Below are 20,128 nucleotides of genomic sequence, written 5' to 3' on the forward strand. Positions count from 1 at the left end.
TTATTCACCTGTTTTATTCCCCTCCTCCAAAACACATGTATTGAGATTTTTCTGCACTTTCTGTTAAGCATGAAATATTGCACTGTGAAAGCCAAGGTGTAGATATTCTGAAGTTGAAATGTTTGTTGCACTGTTTAGGTAGAATTCTCACATAACTATTAACACGTTGCCTAAAATTGTTGCCCAATAACAGAAAAGTAACAAATAAATGTCAGTTTGTGTACATGAATAAATGTTGATTTGTGTACATGAATACATGTCGATCTGTGTACATGAATAAATGTAGATTGTTGTACAGGGGGGGGTAAATAAGACATCCCCTGATAATATGCCCTAATGCGTATTTCGGCGGGGGAAAAAGTATAAGACCCAGTCTTATTTTCAGGGAAATATGGTACTTCTCTGAAGTCATGGCAAATGTAGAGGGCCTTTGGCTGACCAGATTTGCTGATGACTGCAAGCTGGGTGCAATCACTGAATTCCCCCAAAGATGTAGATAGCCTCCAGGAGGGTCTCACAGACAAATAACTGGTGCCAAACCATGGCCTAAAACCCAGTGCAAAAAATGCATAATTATACCCTTTGAGAAAATGACCAACCTTGCAAATTCCAACATTGATAATTCTCTCCTTAGAGTAGACCCAGTGATAAGGGACTTGGGAATTCAGATAGACAGTAATTTGAACTTTGATCACCATGTGCCATGGTGGTAAGAAAATCCTTCTACGTGGCTCAACTTATAAGTAAGGGCAAGGAATCAAGTTCTATTTATTATTTATTTATTTATTTGCAGTTTGTTTTCCAGGATAGTCAATTGGGCCACATGAGCCCATTTTCAATGGAGTCACAGGGAGAAAATCTCCAGAAAAAGTACAAATACATAATAGATAGAGCAGTAAAGACATTGGTACAAAATTCTTACAGTACACAAATTGTAACAAACAATACATTTTTACATTTTTATATTTTTGCATTTTTATAACATTACAGTACACAATTTTGATAGTTAATAGATTGGTAGTATAGCAGATCAAACACAATTTTTTTAGGCCAATCAGTGGAGTTTTGTTTGGAGGTCTGTAATTGATCCAAAAATGGATCACTAAGGATGGAGAGTTCCTAGGAGACAATTTTCGGTGCCAGTGAGTGTGTAAATATTGGATGAAGTGTAATCAGGGGTTAGGTGGGGTGACAGCATGAGCATATCCATTGTGAGGTAAGATGTAATAGTGTCCACAAGGTTGAAGTCTGATATGAGTTCCTCTAGGGCTATAGAGGCTTGAAAATTGTATGAGGGAGAATTACTGGTGCGATCTAGTCTAGGGTTTATTACAGCATTCCAGTCCCCACCTATTATGAAAAGGTAATCATGAAATGAGCATAAAATGTTATAGATCTCTAAGATGAAAATATGCTGTTGATAGCAGGGTCCATATAAATTCAGAAATAAGACTGGTTTTGCAGAGTCTGGGATAATGGAAGTGAAATAGCACCACCTCCCATTTTTGTCAGATTTGCATTAATTTATAATGCCCTGGAATTGTTTCTTAATTATTATGGCTACCCCCCTAGAATTGGAACTATCTCCATCTGCTATTATAGCTCTAATCCATTTTCTGTTAGAGATTTTCTCCCAACCCTCTTTTGACAGATATGTTTCTTGTAAGAAACAAATATTAGCCTGTGATTTGAAAATAAGATGCATTAGAAGGTTTTTTTTTGCATTATTTTGTAAACCTTTAATGTTCCAGCAATCTATGCACCAACTCATAGGACCCCAGATTTAACTAAACATATTAAATTGTTGTATGGTTGGGAATTTATTATTATACTTGTTTGGGAGAAAAAACAAAAGAACCTGTTTAATAAATATTTTCTTAAGGTTCAAGATGAAAAGGAGTACCCACAACCACATTAGAGTTGTCTTTACAAGAAGTATAACAGTGTATTTACCGGTAGCATAACACTTCCTCTGACTATCCCCAGTGCCTAACCACCCTATCACCTTAGTAGAAGAAGTATATAAACATACATACAATAACCAAAACAAACCTATACATATATACAATATATTGCTCTTCCAGCAGACCGTCACCCTAGAGCACTAGCATTACACACAACGAGCATCCCTAAGTGTCTAAGGTTAAATGTATTGTGATGTGCGTTTGTGTCAGAAACAAAATCATCAACAGTAAAGGTGAGTTCACATGTCTGTTCATTTAAACAAGCTATAAGGAGTCCAAATTTAAAATGACTCTAAGCAGAAAAAGGAAAAGAGGAAGACCTAAATATCATGCATGGTATATGATCCTGTAAATAGGACTTGACTTATTACAATTTGATGAAGCACATGGTATTCAAATCTCCATATCATGTCTTCATTCAAAACTATCTATAGACAAAGATAAGAACACTATTTATTGAACACACATCTTACAATGTTACAGCAAATCTGCCCATAGAACGCCCACCACAATTCTCTATAATCATTATCTAAATGCTAAAAACCACCATTAACTAGCATCATTATTTACCTAACAATAAAAACAAACATATTTCTTACTTTCTAAGCATAATGAAAACAGTTGAAAAACACAAAATTGGTAACAACTTCACACACAAGTGAAATCTGAGATTTGTCTAACTGCATGTGTATTTACAATTCCGATATGAATAGCTTCCCTCAACAAGTTTTAATAAAAGTCCCACAACAGCTACCATTTCATCCTTTACTTAATAATTGACAACACAGTATTAGTGTCTAGTTGCTAGGTCGCAAAAACATCTATACTGTAGCTCTAAAAGTCATGACCTTTACATTAACAACAGTTTACCAGAACCATATTCAACTCCGGACTATCTTCAAAGCAGATCCGACCTCAGAAGCACTTCATTTCTTGATCGCTCGTGTTTGCAGGAGTCCAAAAGCGTATATTGAAGTGCTTGACTGCAGAATGTACTCTAAACATACCTCACACTGGCGGGAACGTTATTGCGTGAACCCCTGAGAGAGTTACATGTTAATAGGTCCCTAAAGCAAACAACAAACAACAGGACTGTTCCCAGCATTGTAAAGAAAAAAAAAAAAAAACGAGCCTTTACTATAATGAAAAAACCTTAAGTAAGGGTTTTAAGCTTATGAAAAATTATGGCACCATAAAGCAAACAAGACACTAAAACATTTCCGGAAATCGGACTTGTATCTTAACCAACGGGTAAGCCCATTAAAGCCAAACCAGACCTTGTAGTATGCACATGCACAAATTCGTATTAGTCAACTGGAGATTTGTTAAAAGCCTTGATAAAGACTGTTTTTGCCTCCATTTGTGTGGTAGCTGTAAATTTAACCTCTTTGTTATAAAAAATTAATGTACTGGGATATTGCATTTGAAACCTAATATTTCTTTGAATGAGATCAGAGCAAAACGGAGCCAATTTTCGTCTGTTTTCTTTGATGACAAGAGGAATATCTTGAGAAAAAGTAATTTTGTGATTTTTCCACATGAATGGTTTGTGTTTTCTTGCAGAAGATAAGATCTGTTGTGTAATTTGATAATTAAGCAATTTAGTATATACTTGACGGGGAATTAGTGTGTCTTGGCGCTTATGGAGTGCATGGTGAGCTCTTTCGATAGTTATTTCAGGCTTGTCTCCATCTAACTGTAGTAGAGCTTCAAATATCTGTCTTGTAATGATAAGTAAGCCTTGATTATCATAGCTCTCAGGGAGACCCCTTATCAAAATATTGTTTCTCTGACTTCTTGCTTCTAGATCAGTTAATTTCAGTTGTATTTCTTTTATGGCATCTGATTTGATAGATAACTCTTCAGAAAGAGATTGTGTTAGATGTTCATTTGACTGGGTTTTTAGTTCAAGTGTGTCCACTCTTTCAACCATTTGACTTATAGACTTTCCTAGAGTTGAGAGTTGTTCTGAGAAGTTTTGTATAGCTGAGTGTATGGGATGTAAGGCCTGTTTTAACTCCTCCATATGGAAGCTGGCATCATCATTGGAACTGATATTGCTTTTACTAGGTTCAGTCTGCTGTTTGTTAGTTTTTTGCCTTTTTGATATATTCTCATTTTCTGGCAAAAAATTGCTGAAGATTTGGCTTTTATTGTTTGTGTTTCCATAATAACAGGATCACTTGAAGATTTCAGTTGCCTGGCCATGTGGTCTTCGGAGTGCTGAAACTGTAGTCCGGCCTTATCAGTCTCTGTGAGTATATTGCTTTGATGAGAAATTTAGGTTTTATGGCTTATTTTGAGGTTTTTATAGGTCAGAAATGCTGAATAGTCCAAATAATCCAACAGTGTAAAATTTGTCCTTGTTTCTAGGAGCTTCCCGTAGCTTTAGATAGATATAAAACTTATTAAATATAAATTGAACTAAGGAGCTCTGTGTAAATGCAGTTCACTAGCCGACCACCATTTTGGAATCACCTTTATTCAGAATTGTTAACAAGAACAATAAGGTACAAGCAGAAAACAGAATCCATATGGCTTTGAGATGACTGGTTACTCCTTAGGAAACACCTTCTACCATTTCTCTTCCAGCTATCACTAAAGAACAGGTTCTCATCGCAATCTCCACATCTAAAAACACTGGATCAGTGGGCCCTGATAACATCCATGGATACCTCCTAAATAGCTTGAAACATGTCCTATTAGGCCCACTAGAATCTCTATTCAACCACAGCCTCCAGACAGGCGTCATCCTTAGGGAATGGAGGACTGCAGCTGTCATCTTTCTACTCAAAGCTGGACCATCAATTGACCCAAGGAACTACAGACCCATAAGTGTGTCAAGTCTTACATGCAATGTCATATAAAGGATTATCATAGACCTGATAAACAAAGACATAGGAAATCTTAAAAAAACTAGACCCATCCCAGTTTGGTTTCATGAAGGGCAGGTAACGCCTACTAAACCTGGTTAACTTCTTCAAGAAGGTCACTAGAGCCATGGGCATGGGCAAAAATAGTGCATACTGCTTACCTCAACTTGGTACAGGCATTTGACACAATACCTCACTTGGGCACTTTAGACAAACTGACTAATTTAGGAACAAATCCCTGTGTCACCGGATGGATAGCCAAGTGGCTCACAGATAGGACACATTATGTTAAGGACGTGGAATCCACTTCTATCAATAGCCTTGTTATGAGTGATGTCCCACAGGGCTCATACTGGGACCTCTCCTGTTTGGAATATACCATATTTCTCCATAAATAAGACCTAACCAGAGAATAAAGCCTAGCATGGTTTTCCAGGGTAGTCATGATATAAGCCCTACCCCAAAAATAAACCTCAATTAAGATCATCAACAACACACAACAGACATGTTGAATTATAAAATAATAATATTATTGACACATGTTGACTGAGGTTATCGTACTCTGCTCACCATTTTCTGACCATTTGGACACGCAACTTCTTCTCTTTGTAGATAGTCATAAGATTCTTTCCCTGGGAGTCCTCCACAATTCTTACTGTAACCCTAATCATCACTCACACTTGACAGTGAAGATCCTTGGCCCATAAACACTGGCAAGTGTACTTTGTTCAAAGTAAAGACAACGCATGTAAAACATGAGCACTTGATAATGAACCGGTGTGGTTGTGTCTTCTTAACTGTCACCATTTTGTGTTGCCACTCCTGTCTCATAAGTCTTCAATTAACCCCCCCCCCCAGACAAGGTGAGTGCAAAAAGAAAGAGCTATTCCGTCGAGTATAAGAAAGGAATCTTGGAGGACTCCTGGGGAAAGAATCTGATGGCTTTCTGCAAAGAGAAGAAGTTGGATCTCCGAATGGTCTGAAAATGGTGAGCAGCATATGATAACCTCAGTCAACAGGCGTAAGAGGGAAATGCTAAGAAGTGCAAGTGTGGATCAAGTCGGCAACCATTATTTCCTGAGCTGGAAGACATCATCTGTGAATGAATTCCTAACAGGAGAGCAAAGGCTTTGATTGTGTGCAGGGCTGATATTCAAGCATTTGCCCTTGCAATGGCATCACAGTGAGAAATATCCCCAGAAGAATTCAAAGCATCACAACATTGGCTGGATGGCTTCCTGTAGCGACATCAACTGTCTCGAAGAAGTTTGACAACACTGTTCAAGCTGGAAGATACTGAAGTTATTAAATGTGCACTTGCATTCAAGTCGTTTGTTGATGGCATCAACTTTTCTAAATACCAACTCTCCAACATGATTGCTATGGATGAAACTGCAGTGCTTATGGGCCAAGGATCTCAAACAACAATTGATCAGAGGCATGCCTCATCAATCTACATTCCCTCCACTGGTTACGAAAGTGCACGTGTTACCTGTATTTTGGCAATTCATCTAGATGGAAAGAAAACCCCACATCTAATCATTAGTAAGGGCAAGAAAGATAAGATTGAACATATTTCAGGCATTTACATTCTTGAAACCGAAAAAGCCTGGTTCACACAAGCAGTTATAAGGAAGTGGGTCAATATAATACTGCCACTTGTTTTGCGAGGTGGCGAAAGAGGTCTGCTAGTCTGGGGTTCAGCCAGCACTCACTGCACTAAAGACATAAAGAACTTCCTTGCACAGAGAAGAATAGATCAAATAATGATTCCCACAAAAATGATTGCCTATCTCCATACTCTTGATATTGCAATAAACAAGCCATTCAAGGACAATTTGTGTATGGAACTCAATGACTACATTGAAAATAGAATGTAGAGAAATCAGCGTGGAAACTTTGTGAAGACTAGCCTACAAGAGTTTGTGACTTGGGTGAAGAATTCATGGGATAAAATCACTGACAGTGTTGCCAATGCACTATGACCAGGCTACATGGACAAGCAGTGCTCATTTAAGGAGACATCTATTGCTAGGCATGACAGATTGGGGCCAATGGTTCTACAGGAAATGGAGTCGCAAGAAATTCAGGCCAGAATTTGGGGGTTGGAGACTTATGACAATGTTCCAGAAGAAGATGACATGACAGTATTTGAATAAATTTTCTGTTATCGGGGCAACAGAATGGATTGCTTCTGCTTTCAGCTGCCAGCAAGCTGTTGTCAGTTTTTTGACTTTATTGTATTAAGGTAACGTTTCATTATCAAGGGGTAATTACAAAGTAAGGCCACTAGTTCCCAGACTTATTTTTATGACTTTCCATCATTCTTCTTTTATGGTTTGGGTAAGGAATAAAGAAAGCATCACCACTCAAAAAGTGACAGTTATTTACCTGTTTTATTCCCCTCCTCCAAAACACATGTATTGAGATTTTTCTGCACTTTCTGTTAAGCATGAAATATTGCACTGTAAAAGCCAAGGTGTAGATATTCTGAAGTTGAAATGTTTGTTGCACTGTTTAGGTAGAATTCTCACATAACTGTTAACGCGTTGCCTAGAATTGTTGCCCAATAACAGAAAAGTAACAAATAAATGTCAGTTTGTGTACATGAATAAATGTTGATTTGTGTACATGAATAAATGTCGATCTGTGTACATGAATAAATGTAGATTGTTGTACGGGGGGGGGTAAATAAGACATCCCCTGATAATATGCCCTAATGCGTATTTCGGCGGGGGAAAAAGTATAAGACCCGGTCTTATTTTCAGCGAAATACAGTACTTCTCTGAAGTCATGGCAAATGTAGAGGGCCTTTGGCTGACCAGATTTGCTGATGACTGCAAGCTGGGTGCAATCACTGAATTCCCCCAAAGATGTAGATAGCCTCCAGGAGGGTCTGTCAGGCAAATAACTGGTGCCAAACCATGGCCTAAAACCCAGTGCAAAAAATGCATAATTATACCCTTTGGGAAAATGACCACCCTTGCAAATTCCAACATTGATAATTCTCTCCTAAGAGTAGACCCAGTGATAAGGGACTTGGGAATTCAGATAGACAGTAATTTGAACTTTGATCACCATGTGCCATGGTGGTAAGAACATCCTTCTACGTGGCTCAACTTATAAGTAAGGGCAAGGCATCAAGTTCTATTTATTATTTATTTATTTATTTGCAGTTTGTTTTCCAGGATAGTCAATTGGGCCACATGAGCCCATTTTCAATGGAGTCACAGGGAGAAAAGCTCCAGAAAAAGTACAAATACATAATAGATAGAGCAGTAAAGACATTGGTACAAAATTCTTACAGTACACAAATTGTAACAAACAATACATTTTTACATTTTTATATTTTTGCATTTTTATAACATTACAGTACACAATTTTGATAGTTAATAGATTGGTAGTATAGCAGATCAAACACAATTTTTTAGGCCAATCAGTGGAGTTTTGTTTGGAGGTCTGTAATTGATCCAAAAATGGATCACTAAGGATGGAGAGTTCCTAGGAGACAATTTTCGGTGCCAGCGAGTGTGTAAATATTGGATGAAGTGTAATCAGGGGTTAGGTGGGGTGACAGCATGAGCATATCCATTGTGAGGTAAGATGTGCATGCAGTGAGGTTTTAAACAAGGAAAGGCAGTTAGTGGTGTGAATGGGAGTTGGGAGAGAGTTCCCGAGGCGAGCTAAAAAGAAGGACATCAGGTGATTACCAGCTGGATGTGTAGGTTTGCGCAATTTAATAAGGTTTTGGGAATTAGATCTAAGAAGTCGATTTGGGTTGTGCATTGTGAAGGTGTTTGCAAGGGAGGGGCTTAGAGATGGTTTATGTATAAGTTTGTGAGCTTGGATAAGTTGCGTATACATAAGGAAATGTGGTAGTTCTAGCCAGTCTAGTTGATGAAGGGAGTTGCAGTGGTGAGAGGTGGATCTATGACCTGAAGCAAATTTGGATATTTTGTTATAGCAGGATGAGAGTTTGGTTTTAAGGGAAGATTGCAGGTTGGTGGGGATGGACACACCATATAAAAGGGATGGGATAAGGTATGTGTTGGCTAGTATAGTCCTGGTGGAGGGAGAGATGAAGCGTCTGTGACGGTAGAGCATGCCAAGTTTTTTATGAGTTTTTTGATATTGATGTATACATGTTTGTCAAATTTTAATTGGTTGTCGATTATTATACCTAGTAATTTTGTATCTGATACTATTTCTAGGGAAGTATTGTTTTTGCTGATAACTGTGAAGGATTTTTGGTCTAAGGAGGCAGTTTTGGAGGCATTAAAAATCATGAGTTTTGTTTTGGTTGCATCAAGGGACAGATGATTGTTGAACATCTACTGCTTGGTGGAAAAGAAGGCGGCTTGTGTTAAATAGTTAAGAGTTGTGAGGGAAGGGGAGGAACAGATTATAGTGGAATCGTCAGCATATTGAATGAGGCTGCAGTTTGGAATGGCTTGGTGGAAGTTATTTATAAATATATTAAATAGTAGGGGGCCTACGATTGAGCATTGGGGGACACCTGTGGTTGTATTCAGGAAGGGAGAGATAGCTCTTTTCCATTTGACTGCCTGCTGTCCATTTGTGAGGTACCTTGAGAACCATTGGATAGAGGAAGAGGATAGGTTAAATTTTGAGAGTTTGTTGAGAAGCAATTTGTGAGAGATGGTATCAAAAGCTTTTGAGAGGTCAAGGAGGATAGTGGATATGAAGTGGCCGGAATCACAGGCTTTGTTGATTGTTTCTAAGAAGGCAAGAAGGGCAGTGGAGGTACTGTAAGCTGGTCTAAAAACATGCTGTGTATTGGTGAGAAGCTGGTTGTTGATGAGATAGGGTAGAAGTTGTTGGTGTACACATTTTTCGAGTAGTTTGGAAATGGGAGATAGGATGGCTCTAGGGCAAAAGTTTGTAATATCATGGTTGTTACTACCTTTGTGGAGAGGGATTATGAAAGCTTTCTTCCAGAGTTGAGGGACCTGACATTCTAAGATGGACAGGTTGATTAGAATAGAGATCGGGAAAGCAATAGCATCTGCAGTTACTTTTAAGAAGTGGGGGGGGTGTCATCTGGGGCATTGGAGCCAGGTTTTAATTTTAGGAGAAGTCTTTTTATAGTAGTTGTAGGGATGGGATTGATGGAAAAGGGTGGGGGTTGAGGGGAAGAGATAGTTGGGGAAGAAGGAAGGGTGGTGGCTGGTCAGAGGCTGTTGAACCTATGGTGAAGGACATTGTTAATTTGCTGATGGAGTTAATGAAAAAGGAGCTAATTTGGTTTGCAAGATCCATATCAGATGCATGTGGGTTAGGGCATGGGTTTTCTGATTTACCAGGGTTGAGGAGGGATAAAATTCCCTTCCAGAATAGTTTGGGTTTCTTATTGTGATTGGTTTGAAGGGTAGTGAAATATGTTTTGCAGTCAGAGACTACAAGTTTTTTGACTTTATTGTGCAATGTTTTGTATTCAGTGAGGGTGGTAAAGGTTTTCATATTTTCACGGCTTGTCAAGGCTTTATCGCAAAGTCGCATGGTAGCAAGGGTGCTTTTGGTTAACCAGGGTACAGGGTTGCTTTTTATGCATTTAGTTTTCAGTGGGGCAAAGGAATTAAGTAGGTCTGTAAAAGTAGTATTGAAGTGGGAGAGGGCTTTGTCAAGATGAAGGGTTTTTAGGGGGCTCCAATTGGTATTTCTTGGTGCATTTGTGAAAGATTCAGGATTAAAGTTTTTTAAGCAGTGAGTTGAGATGAAGGCGTGGGATAAATGGGTGGTGGAGGGGAGGTGATGGGCAAAAGTAGGGAAGTGGTCAGCTAGTTGGTCAGGGAGAATGCCGCTATTGGAGATATTCTGAGGGTGAGACACTAAGATCCAGTCTATGGTGCTTCCATCTGAGGAGTTCTTTGTGGGTCTTGTGGTAAAATTTATTAGCTGGGTGAAGTTATATAAGTTAATATTGAGTGGATTAGTGGGAGATTGGATTGAGGCCCAGTTTATGTTAATGTCACCCATGATTATTGTTTCTTAGGCAATGTTGGATGAGACCCAGGAAAGAATGTTTTCAAGGGATGAGACATTATCTCCTAGGGGAATATAGGGGGAGAGCACAAATATGAGCTTGTGTTTATTAAGGTGAAGTAGGGCAGGTATAATTTCAGTGTTACCAAATTTAGGGAAAGGTTTGGAATAGGGGGTTACTAGGAGGGATAATGAGTATAAGAGTGCTACTCTGCCTTCTTTTTATGTGTTCTATCATTTCTAATTATGTGATAGTTGGGTAGTATCAGCTCAGAGTCCATTATATGGGGCTTAAGCCAGGTTTCAGAGATGGAGAGAATATCTGGTTGGTTATGTAGAAGCCAGGTGTGGAGGTTAGGAATTTTATTACAGAGGCTCTGAGTATTTAGGGTTGTGAAATGGAGAGATTCATGAGTTACTTCAAAGGGGAGGGCTTGGGTGGTCATGTCAGGGATGGAGGTGGGCCAGGGTTTGGATGGATGTCTCCTGAAAGGAGTATGGAGATAAGGTGATGTAGGAGATATTTTCTTGGATATGGGTAATTAGTGAGGTTAATGAGTTTTGTGGGTGTTTGGCAAGTGACCTAGACCTGGTTCCTAGACCTGGTCATTACCAACATGGGAGAAGGATGCTCCACACCAGTGGTCACCCCCTCATTGGTCAGGTCTGACCATAAGCAAATCACCTTTGACATCCACATCCCACCCCCACCCCCAGTAAGGAAACCTCCTTAAAAAACTTCTCCAAAGCCAACTTCATGCTACTGAAGTCAGAAGTGACAAACTTCACAACACCCACGCAGACGGGATCTGGAAGTTCGACTGCAGAATCCTACACTAAGGGACTGTATGAGCACATCCACTCGTGCATGAATCATGCTATCCCAAATAGAACCAAGATGCTCTTCTCCAAAAAAAGGAAGTCAATCTGGTGGTCACCTGCTATAAACAAACTATACAACAGAAGGAAGAAACTGTTGCAGAAAAGAGGAAAATCTCAGGATGCAAAAAACTTCCTCACCAGCCTCAGTAAGAAGCTGAGATCCCTCATAAAATCCTCAAAAGCTAGTTACAAAAATAAAATTGCCAAAGATTCCAAAGATAACCACAAGGCATGCTATAGTTATGTCAAGAATCTAAATGGCAATGCTCAGATCTGCTCTGAGCTACAACAGAATGACATTAAATATGCTCATCCCAAGGATATTGCCAATATCCTGGCAGATCGATTTAGTGCCAACTTCACCCCCTATCACCCCCTAAATGGCCCATCTCAATACCAAAAGATTGCCAAATTCCAATAATCATGGTCACACAAGTAGAAACCGCACTCTCCAAAGCTAAGGATCCAGCATCTATGGGACCAGATGACATCCCAGACTGTGTACTACATGAACTACAAAATGAACTGGCACCTCACCTAAGTATCATGTTTAATCATAGCCTCACCTCAGGCTTCATGCCCACTGAGGGAGGATCCACCTTGATCCTGGGAACTACCGTCCCATCAGTCTGACAAGCCTGATCTGCAAGGGCATGGAACACATTATCATGGAACTTATAAACAAAGACATTGGCAACCTTCAAACACTGGACCCCACCCAGTTTGGGTTTGTGAAGGGCCGATCTTGTCTCCTGAATCTGATTGACTTCTTCAAATCAGTCTCCAGAGCTGTGGACGAGGGTAAGGTGGTCCACACAACCTATCTGGACCTTGCCAAGGCCTTCAACACCATCCCCCACTCTGGAATCATAGATAAACTTACTAAGCTGGGCATAAAAACCTATGTCACTCAATGGGTTGCCAACTGGCTTACTAACATAACCCAGACTGTAAAAGTAGCCAACTCCAAATCCAGCTCCAGACAAGTGACAAGTGGAGTACCTCAGGGTTCAGTCTTGGGACCACTCTTGTTTGGCATCTACTTCTCAGAAGTACAAGCCAACACTAAGGGACTCTGGCTAACAAAGTTTGCAGATGACTGCAAACTAGGAGCCATTATTGAATCCCCAAATGATGTGGATATTCTACAAAAAGACCTTACAGAAACAGATGCCTGGTGCTAGAGCCATGGCCTCAAGCTTAATGCCAAGAAATGTAAAGTTATCCCCCTTGGAAAAAAACATGAACCCGTGAATTACCACATAGGTGGCAGGACGCTAAACATCGAAAGTGTGATGAGAGACTTAGGGACACAGGTGGACAGTGATCTCACTTTTGATAACCACATCACCACAACAGTCAGGAAATCCTTCTATGTGGCACACCTCATCACTAAGGGCTTTTCATCCAGAAAAAAGGAGGTCATTGTCCCACTGTACTCATCCCTCATTAGACCCATTATAGAGTATAATGCCCTGTTTGGTATGTACCTCACAAGACATCTGCAATTCCTGGAAAGGCCAAAGAAATACCTCACTAAAAAAATCACAGGCCTAAAGCAGATGCCATATGCTGACTGTCTAAAAAAACTCCAGCTGTGTGGCATATCGTCTACTCAGAGGCGCTCTCTGTCTAACATACAAGGCCATGTCAAAACCTGAGTTGTTGGACATGCTCCACTTAAAGAAATCCCAATCCCTCAGAGCCACATTCTCCAGGGATCTAAACCTTGTCATCACAATGAACAAAACATGCTGGAGGGATAGGTTCCTGACCCAGAGACACCCCATACTCTGGAATAGACTGCCCGTACGTGTCAAGCAGAGCGCCTCATTGGCCCTCTTCAAAAGGAACCTTGATGACTGGATGGGAGATAGGAAATTCACCCTGAGGATCATGTCAGTCACCCTGCTAGACAGGGACCCATAGAAGTAAATATTGTGGGAAGAAATATCCAGGGAATTGGGAATTGTTATGTCTAGGCTTGCATAGGCCTTGAGGCCAATAGCCTAGTACCAACCTATGAATCTATGAACCTATAAGAAGTATAGTTTGAGGTATTGTGGTTAGTTAGTACTCTGTTGAAGTGGAAAGACAAGGGGATATATATATATATATATATATATATATATATATATATATATATATATATATATATATATATATATATATATATATATATATATGGCTATATGTGTTGTTTGCATAGCAGATGGTAGTGGTATGATACTGGGGGGAATGATGTATGACATTGGGTTGGGTTAGGTAGTTTAAATAAATAAGGGTTGTTAGAAGTAGTAGTTGATTTAGCAAGGACAGTATTTTAGGGCACATGGTTTTGGTTGAGGGGCAGAAAGTTGTTTATTTTGAGTTTGGGTTTACTTTAGGGAGTATGATATAGGGTAATGATAGTTGGATTATTAGAGAAATATCAAAATAAGCTAGAATTCCTGGATGTTTTTTAATGAATGAAAAGGGGGTGATAACCACACAAGTTTATAGGAAACCATGCAGGAGAAATGCTATCCTACACAGAGATAGCATGCATCCACCACACATCCATAGGAATATAGTTAAGAATCAAGCTATGCGATATTCACGCTTAACAAGCAATGATTCTATATATCTTGATACAATAGAAGGGATGGAACAAAAATTTACAGACAGGGGCTATCACAGTAAAGATCTTAGAGCGTTACAGGGAATAGAATGAGACCAGGCAGGTCTACCATATATTAGGAGAATTAATGAAACAAGGATAGAAACTAGAAAGAACAGACAAGGGAAGAGAAGAATAGTTATTCCTTATACAAATAACAATAATTCCATAGTAGAGGTTATTAAGAAACATTGGGGGATTTTACAGTTAGATGAAAATATAAAAGGTTTGGTAGGGACGAACCCCAGTTTCAGCTACAGAAACACTAACTCATTAAAAAGATTGCTCTGTTATGAGAAGAGAGAAACTATTAGGCTAACCTCATCTTGAAGGGGAACATATCCATGTCGTAGCTGTAACCAATGTGGGTTAATTATGAATACCACTGCTTTTGAACATCCTGACACAGGTGTTAAGTATAAGTTCGACCATTACGCTGACTGCAAATCCCGGAACGTAGTTTATCTGGCTCTCTGTATTAAATGCCAATGTTTTTATGTTGGCAAAACCAACAGGACATTAAGAGAATGGATTAGGGAACACCTATATGCTTACAATAGAGAGAATGAGTGTAATGCCCTAGCCTATCATGTCCTACAGAATGATACAACACATACTTTTAAGTTTATGGTTTTGGAATTTGTATATACCACAGAAAGGTTAGGGAACATTGGTAATTATACTGAAAAGGAGGAAGCCAGATAGATGATCAGATTATCTGCAGACAAAGGACATGGTTTGAACGATAGGTTCACACTGAAACCATTTCTTTTGGATAAGCCTTTGAGACACTAATACCAGTTAATATTTAATGGCATAGTTATCCTGGGGTTTTAAATATAATTTTAAATATAATATTAGTAATGTTTTTGCTTTTTTATGTATATTTATATGTATTATTTATTGCTGTTTTCCCATCATAACTGTCATTTATTTTAGTGTGACAGATGTGAAGGTTTTTATGAATGTTTTTAAATTACACATTAGCTATATATCTTTAAGGATGTAACCTTGTTTTACCAGGTGTCTGATATGAGAAGTTTGATTGGTTTATTAAGTGAGCAGTGTGGTATTTAAGTGACTTTGAATGCTGTTGTTACTTTAAGTCTGATGAAGCGTCCAGAGAGACGTGAAAGTGCTTACTTTTTTCTACTTTCTTCAATAAAGAGGTCATTATTTTTTCATTTTTGTGGATTTATTGTCACACAGATTGACTATCCTCCTGGCTTCCTTCGATTGTCATGGAGTATTCACCTTTCTTCTTTTTGGCCTTGCTACATTATTTGTTAGGTGATACCTTACCCTGAGGTGTGTTTTTGGATATTTATTATTTGTTTGCTTTGACCACACCAGGGGACATGACAAAAGAAACCAGGTTATCATTGAATGGAGCTATGACTGCAGGTATAGAAACAGTTGATTTTAAGCAGTTGTTGTCTGCAGATGGAAATGCATTGTTAAGACTCTCATATGGTGAATTAACCAGAGCAGCCATCACACAAAAAAGATCAGACTATACAAGTTAATACTTTGCAGTTAATGAGGAAGCTAGAAGATATTTTGAGTACAATTAAAAATATACAGTGGCAAAAGAAACACATGGAAGCCTGCATTTCATTTAAAATTGTTCCCAGAGGACTTCAGATTCTCAAAATGCCTACTTTTGGCTCTGCTTATCCTGAGCTACTCTCCAAATGGCAACAGTTAAATTTGGAGATGAGCTACAGTTATATGAAGCTCCTTGTAAGGCAATACATTTCTATTGAAGAAGAGCTACATAAAGAAGCACTAGATTTAGAGCAATGAATTACCTCTACTCTAACACATACACAAAGAGATTATTTCCTTGCAGATCTAGCGACTACCTTAACTGCTTTAGACAACAAATTGCTACTAGCTAAAAAAAGAAAACTAGAAAGAGAATGCCTTGATTTTTCTAAGGGGAACGTCTTCTCTTGGCCGAGGGAATTTGCTCGACCCAACAATGTTGTGACAACTCTCCACATTGAACAACCATTGAATGAGTGTCTGGATTCTTTAGTCCCCTCGGCTTCCAGTAATATTACGTCAGTTCCACTTGTAACAGCTGAAAAAGAACTACCAATTGAAGTGCGATCTTCTACAGTCTCAACCCAAGTATTACATACTTCATCAGCACAGAATGGGCAAGTAGTATTCAGGAAAATACCGCAGGCTATTGATTTAAGTTCTACACAAGGGGAGAATGAAGCAACTGGTCTCATTTTTCCACTGCCTTTTCAAGCAACCGGCCGGCAGACATGGAGCCCACAGTACAAGGGCAGGAAGAGGAAAACATCGGATGAGCAGTTCAAATTCCAAAAGAAGACATTGAGACCCACACTAAAGACTTAGTTATCAACCTTTCACAGTATGTATTGACTGAATGTAAAAAATCTGTTTTAAATAAAGGGCTTTCTTTTATTCCCTCACAGAGCATAGATGTGAGTGATTTAGTTGTAGATGTTAGATGTTTTCCCAGGAATGTAGCACTGAGCATGCAATATAGCAACAGTACAGTAAATTAAGATGATTTATTCTGCTTTAGAAAACCCTCCACGTATGTACCTAGTTTACATCCGTTGTTAGATAGCTTTGAAAAAGCATGTACCAATGATTTAGTTGCATTGTTTCAAAATAATACCAATAAGTTGAAACCTAGATTTTTTAATCTAACTAAAGATGAGAAGCTGGCATTGAATACACTACAGAAAAACACTGATATAGTGATAAGACCAGCAGATAAAGGGGGTGCTACAGTGCTGTTGGACAGTAGTTATTACAATGACACTGTTACTGAAATGTTATCAGACACTATTACATATAAGAAGCTTTTGATGTCAGACTTAGATAAAATTATAAAAACTGTGCATGCAGATCTTTATGACATGTTGATGTGTAACATTGTTGATGATAGTTTGTATAGATATTTTCTGATTGAGAAACCTTTAATACCAATGTTTAGAAGTCTCCCGAAAATACATAAATCACTAAATAAACCTCCACTAAGACCTATAGTGTCTGGAAAAGGGTGGCTAACAGAGAGTATGTCAGATTTTTTGGAAAAACAACTGAGACCTATAGTAGACTCTACAGTTTCTATCCTATGTGATACACAACAGTTTTTGGAGACTCTGGCACTGTATAACTTTAATAAGAGACTGAATGATCTGGATTATATGGTAATGCTGGATGTAAAATCACTGTTTACTAGCATACCAAATGACGTAGGTATAGATTTTTTGAGATGATATTTAATACAAAAAGGGATGACTAGCTGTCAAGTCATGAAGATTACAATGCTGATGGAATTAATTCTTACATATAATGTATTTACCTTTGATGGGAACTATTATCTTCAAACAGGAGTAGCGATGAGCACATCATGTGCCAATTCGTATGCCAACTTAGTGATGGCATATTGGGAGTCTACATACATTCTAGAACATATGATATACTCCAAATATATCAAGGATTATAAGAGGTTTGTGGATGATGTTTTTTGATATGGGGGGGGGGGGTGAGTTAAATGATTTGGAAGAATTCATCAGATACATTAATGGTACAACAACGTTTTTGACACTAACCAGTGAGTAATCTCAAAATAAGCTAGAATTCCTGGATGTTTTGTTAATGAAAGAAAAGGGGATGATAACCACACAAGTTTATAGGAAACCATGCAGGAGAAATGCTATCCTACACAGAGATAGCATGCATCCACCACACATCTATAGGAATATAGTTAAGAATCAAGCTATGCAATACTCACGCTTAACAAGCAATGATTCTATATATCTTGATACAATAGAAGGGATGGAACAAGAATTTACAGACAGAGGCTATCACAGTAAAGATCTTAGAGCGTTACAGGGAATAGAATGAGACCAGGCAGGTCTACCATATATTAGGAGAAGTAATGAAACAAGGATAGAAACTAGAAAGAACAGACAAGGGAAGAGAAGAATAGTTATTCCTTATACGAATAACAATAATTCCATAGTAGAGGTTATTAAGAAACATTGGGGAATTTTACAGTTAGATGAAAATATAAAAGGTTTGGTAGGGAAGATCCCCAGTTTCAGCTACAGAAACACTAAATCATTAAAAAGATTGCTCTGCTATGAGAAGAGAGAAACTAATAGGCTAACCTCATCTAGAAAGGGAACATATCCATGTTGTAGCTGTAACCAATGTGGGTTAATTATGAATACCACTGTTTTTGAACATCCTGTCACAGGTGTTAAGTATAAGTTCGACCATTACGCTAACTGCAAATCCAGAAATGTAGTTTATCTGGCTCTCTGTATTAAATGCCAATGTTTTTATGTTGGCAAAACCAACAGGACATTAAGAGAACAGATTAGGGAACACCTATATGCTATCAATAGAGAGAATGAGTGTAATGCCCTAGCCAATCATGTCCTACAGAATGATACGACACATACTTTTAAGTTTATGGTTTTGGAATTTGTATATACCACAGAAAGGTTAGGGAACACTGGTAATTATACTGAAAAAGAGGAAGCCGGATGGATGGTCAGATTATCTGCAGACAAAGGACATGGTTTGAACGATAGGTTCACACTGAAACCATTTCTTTTGGATAAACCTTTGAGACACTAATGCCAATTAATATTTTATGGCATAGTTATCTTGGGGTTTTAAATATAATTTTAAATATAATTTTAGTAATGTTTTTGCTTTTTTATGTATATTTATATGTATTAGTTATTGCTGTTTTCCTATCATAACTGTCATTTATTTTAGTGTGACAGATGTGAAGGTTTTTATGAATGTTTTTAAATTACACATTAGCTATATATCTTTAAGGATGTGACCTTGTTTTACCAGGTGTCTGATATGAGAAGATTGATTGGTTTATTAAGTGAACAGTGTGGTATTTAAGTGACTTTGAATGCTGTTGTTACTTTAAGTCTGATGAAGCATCGAGAGAGACGTGAAAACGCTTACTTTTTTCTACTTTCTTTAATAAAGAGGTCATTATTTTCTCATTTTTGTGGATTTATTGTCACACAGATTGACTATCCTCCTGGCTTGCTTCGATTGCCGTGGAGTATTCACCTTTCTTCTTTTTGGCCTTGCATTATCAGATTGGTTAATATGTGTAGGTGATGTATTAAGATGGTGGGGTTACTTGCAGATGAGTGGCTTATGGGTGGGGGTGGATGTTTTGATTGTATGGTATTTGAGTATCTGGGAGTGGTTAGTAAAGTATAAATGTAGGTGCTCCCTGGGTGAGTGGGATTTGGGGGTAGGGTAGGGAAGTGGAGTGAGCCAGAAGGGCAAATGGAGCGGGTAGAACCAAATGAAAGAAATGCAAGACAGAGAGAAAAAACAATCAGTAGGGAGTAAAGGTAAGTTCAGAGTAAAGGTGAGCAAGGGGGGCAAGAGGGAGAGTTCAGTAGTATTATAAGGGAAAGGATTTGCTCTAAGGAGATCATAGCCCCACTATTCTCAGCTCTTATTAAACTAATAATCGAGTACAGTGTACCCTTCAGCATGTACCTAACCAAACATTTGCCAACAGCTAGAGTGACCAAAGATGTTCCTCACTAAAAGAATCCAAGGTATAAATAACATGTCCTGTGCAGACCACCTCAAAGTCCTGTCCCTGTCCTGAGTCTCCTACAGACTATTGAGAGGTGATCTATGCCTACCCTACAAGGCATTCTCCCATCCAGTCCTGATGGATCTGCTATACATTCAGA

Source organism: Protopterus annectens, chromosome 10.part0, assembly GCF_019279795.1.
Source record: "Protopterus annectens isolate FY-2018-M chromosome 10.part0, PAN1.0, whole genome shotgun sequence".
Taxonomy (NCBI): domain Eukaryota; kingdom Metazoa; phylum Chordata; order Ceratodontiformes; family Protopteridae; genus Protopterus; species Protopterus annectens.